Here is a 9,752-nt window from a genome sequence, read left to right as displayed (position 1 = left end):
AAAAAAAGTGAATTAGATTACATGTCTGCAAAAGGAGGTACCCTGTGCCCACATTCTGTGAGATGGTCTGACCCCCTATTACTGTATAAAGTGGCACTGTTTAACCCACCAGTACTGTATGTAGTGAGTTAGTGACACAGTCTGTAATCTGCCGGTGAGATGGCTGGCCTGACCCTACCCTCCCTAGTACTTTAGAAAGGGACCACAGTAGTCTGTGACATGGTCCAGCCCCCCCATACGGTATATAGTGGTACTGTATAGATTGACACTGTTTACCCCCTGCCTCCCATGCTGTAGTAACTAGGTCTGTAATTTGCTGGTTCCACAAACATACACACACACACACATACATGCATAAATACACACACAGTCACATACATACATACACACACACATAAACACCAATGGGTAAAACAGAAACACTAACCCCTGTAGTCAGAGACAGTGACACTAGTGAAGCATCATGTCACACTCACATGATATCAGTGCAGGCAGTGGCAACGTTTTTTTTATTGAAAAAAGATAAAAACATTTTTTTTTTAAGCTGGGCAGTTGCGACCTCTGCACCCCATGTAGTTCTGTCCCTGCCCTGAGAACAACAAATCTCCATACCATTGTATATGTCTCTCAAGTCCCAACCATCAAAAACGTGCATGCACATTAGTCCAGCAAAATCTTCGAGGACTTTTTTTAAACATCATAAAGTAATGTTGGTGTCTTTCCTTCACATGCAAGACCCTGTTAGCAAGATTATCAGCTCTCAAGCTAAAATTTACCTTTCTAAGGCCTAGATTTAGAGTTTTGTCGGTAACGACCCGCGTAGCTAATGCTGGCTTTTTTCTGGCCGCACCTTTTAAATACCTCTGGTATTGAGAGTTCACAGAATGGCTGCGTTAGGCTCCAAAAAGGGAGCGTAGGGCATATTTAACGCCACTGCAACTCTCGATACCAGAGTTGCTTACGGAAGCGGCCAGCTTAAAAAACGTGCTCGTGCATGATTCCCCCATAGAAAACAATGGGGCTGTTTGAGCTGAAAAAAAACCTAACATCTGCAAAAAAGCCGCGTTCAGCTCCTAACGCAGCCCCATTGTTGTCTATGGGGAAACACTTCCTACGTCTGCACCTAACACCCTAACATGTACCCCGAGTCTAAACACCCCTAACCTTACACTTATTAACCCCTATTCTGCCGCCCCCGCTATCGCTGACCCCTGCATATTATTTTTAACCCCTAATCTGCCGCTCCGTAAACCGCCGCTACTTGCATTATCCCTATGTACCCCTAATCTGCTGCCCCTAACACCGCCGACCCCTATATTATATTTATTAACCCCTAATCTGCCCCCCACAACGTCGCCTCCACCTGCCTACACTTATTAACCCCTAATCTGCCGAGCGGACCACACCGCTATTGTAATAAAGTTATTAACCCCTAATCCGCCTCATTAACCCTATAATAAATAGTATTAACCCCTAATCTGCCCTCCCTAACATCGCCGACACCTAACTTCAAACATTAATCCCTAATCTGCCGACTGGAGCTCACCGCTATTCTAATAAATGTATTAACCCCTAAAGCTAAGTCTAACCCTAACACTAACACCCCCCTAAATTAAATATAATTTAAATCTAACGAAATTAATTAACTCTTATTAAATAAATTATTCCTATTTAAAGCTAAATACTTACCTGTAAAATAAATCCTAATATAGCTACAATATAAATTATAATTATATTATAGCTATTTTAGGATTTATATTTATTTTACAGGTAACTTTGTATTTATTTTAACCAGGTACAATAGCTATTAAATAGTTAAGAACTATTTAATAGCTAAAATAGTTAAAATAATTACAAATTTACCTGTAAAATAAATCCTAACCTAAGTTACAATATAACCTAACACTACACTATCAATAAATAAATTAAATAAAATACCTACAATTACCTACAATTAAACCTAACACTACACTATCAATAAATGAATTAAATACAATACCTACAAATAACTACAATTAAATAAACTAACTAAAGTACAAAAAATAAAAAAGAACTAAGTTACAAAAAATAAAATATTTACAAACATAAGAAAAACATTACAACAATTTTAAACTAATTACACCTAATGAAATAACAAAGCCCCCCAAAATAAAAAAATGCCCTACCCTATTCTAAATTACAAAAGTTCAAAGCTCTTTTACCTTACCAGCCCTGAACAGGGCCCTTTGCGGGGCATGCCCCAAGAAATTCAGCTCTTTTTCCTGTAAAAAAACACATACAATACCCCCCCCCCCAACATTACAACCCACCACCCACATATCCCTAATCTAACCCAAACCCCCCTTAAATAAACCTAACACTAAGCCCCTGAAGATCTTCCTACCTTGTCTTCACCTCACCGGGTATCACACCGATCCGTCCTGGCTCCGATATCTTTATCCAACCCAAGCGGTGGCTAGACATCCATCATCCGACGGCTGAAGAGGGTCCAAAGTCTTCATCCTATCCGGGAAGAAGAGTAGATCCGGACCGGCAACCATCTTCTTCCAAGCGGCATCTTCTATCTTCATCCAATGAGGACCGGCTCCATCGTGAAGACCTCCAGCGCGGACCCATCTTCTTCCGACAACGATTTCCCGACGAATGACGGTTCCTTTAAGGGACGTCATCCAAGATGGCGTCCCTCGAATTCCGATTGGCTGATAGGATTCTATCAGCCAATCGGAATTAAGGTAGGAAAATTCTGATTGGCGGATGGAATCAGCCAATCAGAATCAAGTTCAATCCGATTGGCTGATCCGATCAGCCAAGCAGATTGAGCTCGCATTCTATTGGCTGTTCCGATGAGCCAATAGAATGCAAGCTCAATCTGATTGGCTGATTGGATCAGCCAATCGGATTGAACTTGAATCTGATTGGCTGATTCCATCAGCCAATCAGAATATTCCTACCTTAGTTCCGATTGGCTGATAGAATCCTATCAGCCAATCGGAATTCGAGGGACGCCATCTTGGATGACGTCATTTAAAGGAACCGTCATTCGGTGAGTAGGCGTCGGTTGAAGAGGATGTTCTGCGTCGGCTTGGAAGAAGATGGCTCCGCTCCGCTCCGGAAGAAAGAAGATTGAAGATGCGACTTCATCCCGATGATGGACTTCCGACTTCAGCCCGATGATGGAGTTCTTCAGCCGCCGCTTGGATCCAGACTTCAGCCCGAGGATGGACGTCACTCTTCAGCCCCCCCGCTTGGGCTTGGATCAAGACTTCGGACCCTCTTCTGGACAGATCGGGACCCAGTGAGGTGAAGACAAGGTAGGGAGATCTTCAGGGGCTTAGTGTTAGGTTTATTTAAGGGGGTTTGGGTTAGATTAGAGGTATGTGGGTGGTGGGTTGTAATGTTGGGGGGGGGTATTGTATTGTGTATTTTGGGGGGCTTTGTTATTTTATTAGGGGGCTTAGAGTAGGTGTAATTAGTTTAAAATTGTTGTAATATTTTTCTTATGTTTGTAAATATTTTTGTTATTTTTTGTAACTTAGTTCTTTTTTATTTTTTTTACTTTAGTTAGTTTATTTAATTGTATTTATTTGTAGATATTGTATTTAATTCATTTATTGATAGTGTAGTGTTAGTTTTAATTGTAACTTAGGTTAGGATTTATTTTACAGGTAAATTTGTAATTATTTTAACTATTTTAGCTATTAAATAGTTCTTAACTATTTAATAGCTATTGTACCTGGTTAAAATAAATACAAAGGCCTCGCTTCCATTGAGTCGTTAAAAATGGAGCCGTAAGCTACCGAAGCGGCCGACAGCTAAAAGTAATTTACGGCTGCATTTTAGTACCAGGTTTCCATTGAAAAGATTAGCGTGTTGCACGCAGTCGCTCTTTTCGTGTAGCTGTAAGTTAACGTTGTGTTAACGCTTCCATCTGACGTCGGATTTCTTGAAAATCAATTAGTTGCTAAGGTAACCCGACCTTACGCTATAGAATTTACGTTTAACGTCTGTGCTTCTTACCTGTGATCGCCTCTCAAGAAAAATAAAAAAACACTTATCCATATTTTTAATAATCAAATACTATTTTCTAATATAATTATATTTAACACTTCATAAATATAAGTAATATTTATTGCTGCCCTAGGCATAGGTCTAGTTTGCATTCTGTAGATATGTTCTTGCATATATTATTGTATTTAAATATATACTGATATTTCTATTAGAATATAAGTTCAACTATTTCTATACATGAGACAACAATAAATATTACTTATAACAATTTATTTCTACATTAAAACACTTGCATTATATGCAAGTTTTATCATTTCAATAGAAAATAGGTCTCAAAAAGCACAATTTTCCTCTATTACACCTAGTTGAGCTGGGGGTAATATTTCTCAATGTATCGACAGCCTCCGACAGTGTATTAACGGTTAGCGCTTTCAATGGAAACCTGGTATAATTTATCGATTAACGGCTTCTATTACTTTCTATGGGACGCGAAAATCTTTTCGGCAGCCGAAGTCCGGCAGCCGATATTGAGGTATAACGCGCCATTGGAAACAGTCGTTAAACGCTATTGCTTTCGACAGCATATTTATCGGTTTGCGAGTGCACGCAAACTGAATTACGACTCAATGGAAGCGAGGCCATAGTTGCCTGTAAAATAAATATTAATCCTAAAATAGCTACAATATAATTATAATTTATATTGTAGCTATATTAAGGTTTATTTTACAGGTAAGTATTTAGCTTTAAATAGGAATAATTTATTTAATAAGAGTTAATTAATTTCGTTAGATTTAAATTATATTTAACTTAGGGGGGTGTTAGTGTTAGGGTTAGACTTAGCTTTAGGGGTTAATACATTTATTAGAATAGCGGTGAGCTCCAGTCGGCAGATTAGGGGTTAATGTTTGAAGTTAGGTGTCGGCGATGTTAGGGAGGGCAGATTAGGGGTTAATACTATTTATTATAGGGTTAGTGAGGCGGATTAGGGGTTAATAACTTTATTATAGTAGCGGTGCAGTCCGCTCGGCAGATTAGGGGTTAATAAGTGTAGGCAGGTGGAGGCGACGTTGAGGGGGGCAGATTAGGGGTTAATAAATATAATATAGGGGTCGGCAGTGTTAGGGGCAGCAGATTAGGGGTACATAGCTATAATGTAGCTGACGGCGGCCTGCGGACGGCAGATTAGGGGTTAATAATAATATGCAGGGGTCAGCGATAGCGGGGGCGGCAGATTAGGGGTTAATAAATATAATATAGGGGTCGGCGGTGTTAGGGAGAGCAGATTAGGGGTACATAAGTATAACGTAGGTGGCGGTCGGCAGATTAGGGGTTAAAAATATTTAATCGAGTGGCGGCGATGTGGGGGGACCTCGGTTTAGGGGTGCATAGGTAGTTTATGGGTGTTAGTGTACTTTAGAGCACAGTAGTTAGGAGCTTTATAAACCGGCGTTAGCCCAGAAAGCTCTTAACTACTGACTTTTTTCTGCGGCTGGAGTTTTGTCGTTAGATTTCTAACGCTCACTTCAGCCACGACTCTAAATACTGGAGTTAGAAAGATCCCATTGAAAAGATAGGATACGCAATTGACGTAAGGGGATCTGCGGTATGGAAAAGTCGCGGCTGAAAAGTGAGCGTTAGACCCTTTCCTGACTGACTCCAAATACCGGCGGTAGCCTAAAACCAGCGTTAGGAGCCTCTAACGCTGGTTTTCACGGCTACCGCCAAACTCTAAATCTAGGCCTAATATTTTTTGAAGATGTTGCATTCCTGACACGACTTCTTAGATAATCTCACCAGATAACCGGCCCTTAGTCTTGCTACTACTGCTTGTGATATCTCCTCCAATTCTGCACCCCATCACATTCCTGTATATTCTATACATAATTTCAATATAAAAACACATAAAAACTAATATTTATAGATATCTCACGTACTTCTGTTGCCCGTAATCATATACAGTATCTCACAAAAGTGAGTACACCCCTCACATTTTTGTAAATATTTTATTACATCTTTTCATGGGACAACACTGAAGAAATGACACTTTGTTACAATGTAATATACTGAGTGTGCAGCCTGTATAACAGTGTAAATTTCCTGTCCCCATTAATGTCTAAAGTGTTGGCAACAAAAGTGAGTACACCCCTAAGTGGAAATGTCCAAATTGGGCCCAATTAGCCATGTTCCCTCCCCGGTGTCATGTGACTCGTTAGTGTTACAAGGTCTCAGGTGTGAATAGGGAGCAGGTGTGTTAACTTTGGTGTTATTGCTCTCACACTCTCTCATACTGGTTACTGGAAGTTCAACATTGCACCTCATGGCAAATAACTCTCTGAGGATCTAAAAAAAGAATTGTTGCTCTACATAAAGATGGCGTAGGCTATAAGAAGATTGCCAAGACCCTGAAACTGAGCTGCAGCACAGTGGGCAAGACCATACAGCGGTTTCACAGGACAGGTTCCACTCAGAACAGGTCTCACCATGGTCAACCAAAGTAGTTGAGTGCACATGCTGAGTGTCATATCCAAAGGTTGTGAAATAGACGTATGAGTGCTGCCAGCATGGCTGCAGAGGTTAAATAGGTGGGGGGTCAGCCTGTCAGTGCTCAGACCATACGCCACACACTGAATCAAATTGGTCTGCATGGCTGTCATCCCAGAAGGAAACCTCTTCTAAAGATGATGCACAAGAATGCCCACAAACAGTTTGCTGAAGACAAGCACACTAAGGACATGGATTACTGGAAGATAAACTTATTTGGTTCAGATGGTGTCAAGCATGTGTGGCGCCAACCAGATGAGGAGTACAAAGACAAGTGTGTCTTGCCTACAGTCAAGCATGGGGATGGGAGTGTCATGGTCTGGGCCTGCATGAGTGCTGCCAACACTAGGGAGCTACAGTTCATTGAGGGAACCATGAATGCCAACCTGTACTGTGACATACTGAAGCAGAGCATGATCCCCTCCCTTTGGAGACTGGGCCGCAGGGCAGTATTCCAACATGATAACGACCCCAAACACACCTCCAAGATGACCACTGCCTTAAATAAGCTGAGGGTAAATGTGATGGACTGGCCAAGAATGTCTCCAGACATAAACCCTATTGAGCATCTGTGGGGCATCCTCAAATGGAATGTGGGGGAGCGCAAGGTCTCTAACATCCACCAGCTCTGTGATGTCGTCATGGAGGAGTGGAGGAGGACTCCAGTGGCAACCTGTGAAGCTCTGGTGAACTCTATGTCCAAGAGGGTTAAGGCAGTGCTGGAAAATAATGGTGGCCACACAAAATATTGACACTTTGGGACCAATTTGGACTTTTCCACTTTTACTCACTTTTGTTGCCAACAGTTTAGATAGACATTAATGGCTGTGTGTTAAGTTATTTTGAGGGGAAAGCAAATTTACACTGTTATACAGGCTGTTCACTCATTACTTTATATTGTAGCAAAGTGTAATTTCTTCAGTGTTGTCACATGAAAAGATATAATAAAATATTTACAAAAATTTGAGGGATGTACTCACTTTTGTGAGATATTGTACCTATCCTAAACCTGTTGCTTGTCTTTCCTTCTCTCTGCACTCTTATTCTTTGATTTTCCTGTACTCATCTGCACCTTTGTCTTTGCATACTCTGTTCCATATGTTTTTTTTCTCTGTGCTCGTATGCACCATCCCCTTTTTCTGCACTCATTCACCTCCCTATGCTCTCTCTGCACTCATCCCCAATGTTAGTCTATGCACTATTTATGGTTGTATTCCCGCTTTCTTTGCCCACCTTCTGTCTTACCCAGTGTCCTATGAAGCATCATTAACCCATTCCTTCCTCACTACTTTTACATTCTACATTCTTTAGCTCTGACCCGGTACCCTTTTCACTCTCTCTTTAATTACTTGCTCACTCTCACTGCACTCTCTCCCTATGCTCACTCTCTGTCATCTCTTTCCCTATCTACAAAGCTGACTTCAAATGAATTAGATGTTCTTTGTTTAGACACTGTTATTTATGTATTTATTTTCAGACTTTGTACATGTACTAACTGAACTGCTCCTAGTGATATAGTAATGAGAAACTCCTGAGAACAATAGGAAATAAGTTGTATAACAAATCAGATGGCAACAGACGCACTGATAATGTAACAGAGCACATACTTCCCATAATCCTTAGCACAGGCAGTGACGCATATATGCTTGCAGCCAGTGATGAGAGAGATCTGTGATTACAAGACTGCCACCTCTCCCTATGAACACAGACCAGTGATTGTATGCTCTTATGTATAGTGGTTTTGTGATGTCTGATCTGGTCCCACTGGGGGTGGGAGGGGGGGGGGTGATTGCATCCACTGCTGGACATGAAGTTGTCCCTGGACAGAAAGACCAATATTTAACCTGCTCTGGACTGAATATAACAGCCATTCATACTGAATAAGACTGCAAGTTCAAGAAAAAAATGGGATACACATCTGAAATACCAGCCTAGTGTTATTATTGGCAAGTACAATATCATTCCTCTGAAAATAGTTACCTTTTATTTGCTGGTTTTAATAGTAAAGTGCACCCGAGGATTGCCAGGGCAATGAGATTTAAACCACTGATCAGTTGGCATGTCTAGAATATCCCATTCTTTACAGACAGTTATAGACCTCTAGGTATGTTAAAATATTTTATTCATTTAAAACATCTCCTTTTAGAGTGAGCTTAACCACAAGGCAACCTAAGTACCTGCTTACAACCTTATCAAAGTAATGGTTAAAAAAATAGGAGTAAACAGTTGTACAGACTTCTGAACCTGCCTATGTATGCCATTAAACAAAGGATACCAAGATAATAAAGTAAATCAGATTTTTTTTTTCTCTAAACATACATGATTTATTTAAATCATTAAAACTTTGCCTTTTATGTTTCATTATTAAAGGGGCATTACACACTTTGAGATAGTAATATAAAATGATAAATCACATATATAAAAAGAAGTCTGCAATATACTTTCATTATTTATTTTGTCCTCTTTGCCTGTAATTACATTCTGAAATTGTGAGCTTTTCAGTTCCTGTTAGAAATGGAAGTGCAGAACACTGTTAAATCCAGCACAACCATTGGCTGCACACTCTAGTAACCTATTTATAATGGTCCCTAATTGGCCACAGCAGAGAAGGTAACACAAGTTACAACATGGCAGCTCCCAGTGTTTTATAGACACTAAAACTTTACACTTATTTTGTCACTTTTTAAACAACTAATGAAACTTTAAAAAATACATCTACATGTTACTCATGGACTAATCTTTTCTTTGAATGCATCATTCTATCTAGCATTTATTTAGTGTTTAATGTCCCTTTAATAATTCACACTGACACCAATATCTACACCCCCTGCAGCCTTTATTTTTAGTTCTGCAGTGTGTAACATTTCATCATTAAAGGGATAAGAAACCTAAACATTTTCGTTCATGATTCAGATAGAGCATGCGATTTTCTAATTTACTTCTATTATCATTTTTTTCTTTATTCTCTTGGTATCTTATGTTGAAAGCAGGGACCTAAGCTCAGGATTGTGCATGAGTCTGGCGCACTATATGGCAGCAGTTTTGCAAGAATGTTATCCATTTGCTAGAGCACTAGAGGGCAGCACTATTTCCTGTTATGTAGTGCTCCAGTCACCTACCTAGGTATCTCTTCAATACAGATTATCATGGGAACTAAGCAAATTTTGATAACAGAAGTAAATTGGAAACTGTTTTAGAATTGT

The sequence above is a fragment of the Bombina bombina genome, chromosome 9, assembly GCF_027579735.1.
Source record: "Bombina bombina isolate aBomBom1 chromosome 9, aBomBom1.pri, whole genome shotgun sequence".
Taxonomy (NCBI): domain Eukaryota; kingdom Metazoa; phylum Chordata; class Amphibia; order Anura; family Bombinatoridae; genus Bombina; species Bombina bombina.
The sequence above is the reverse complement of the archived record's forward strand: the minus strand, read 5'-3'. Positions refer to the sequence as shown.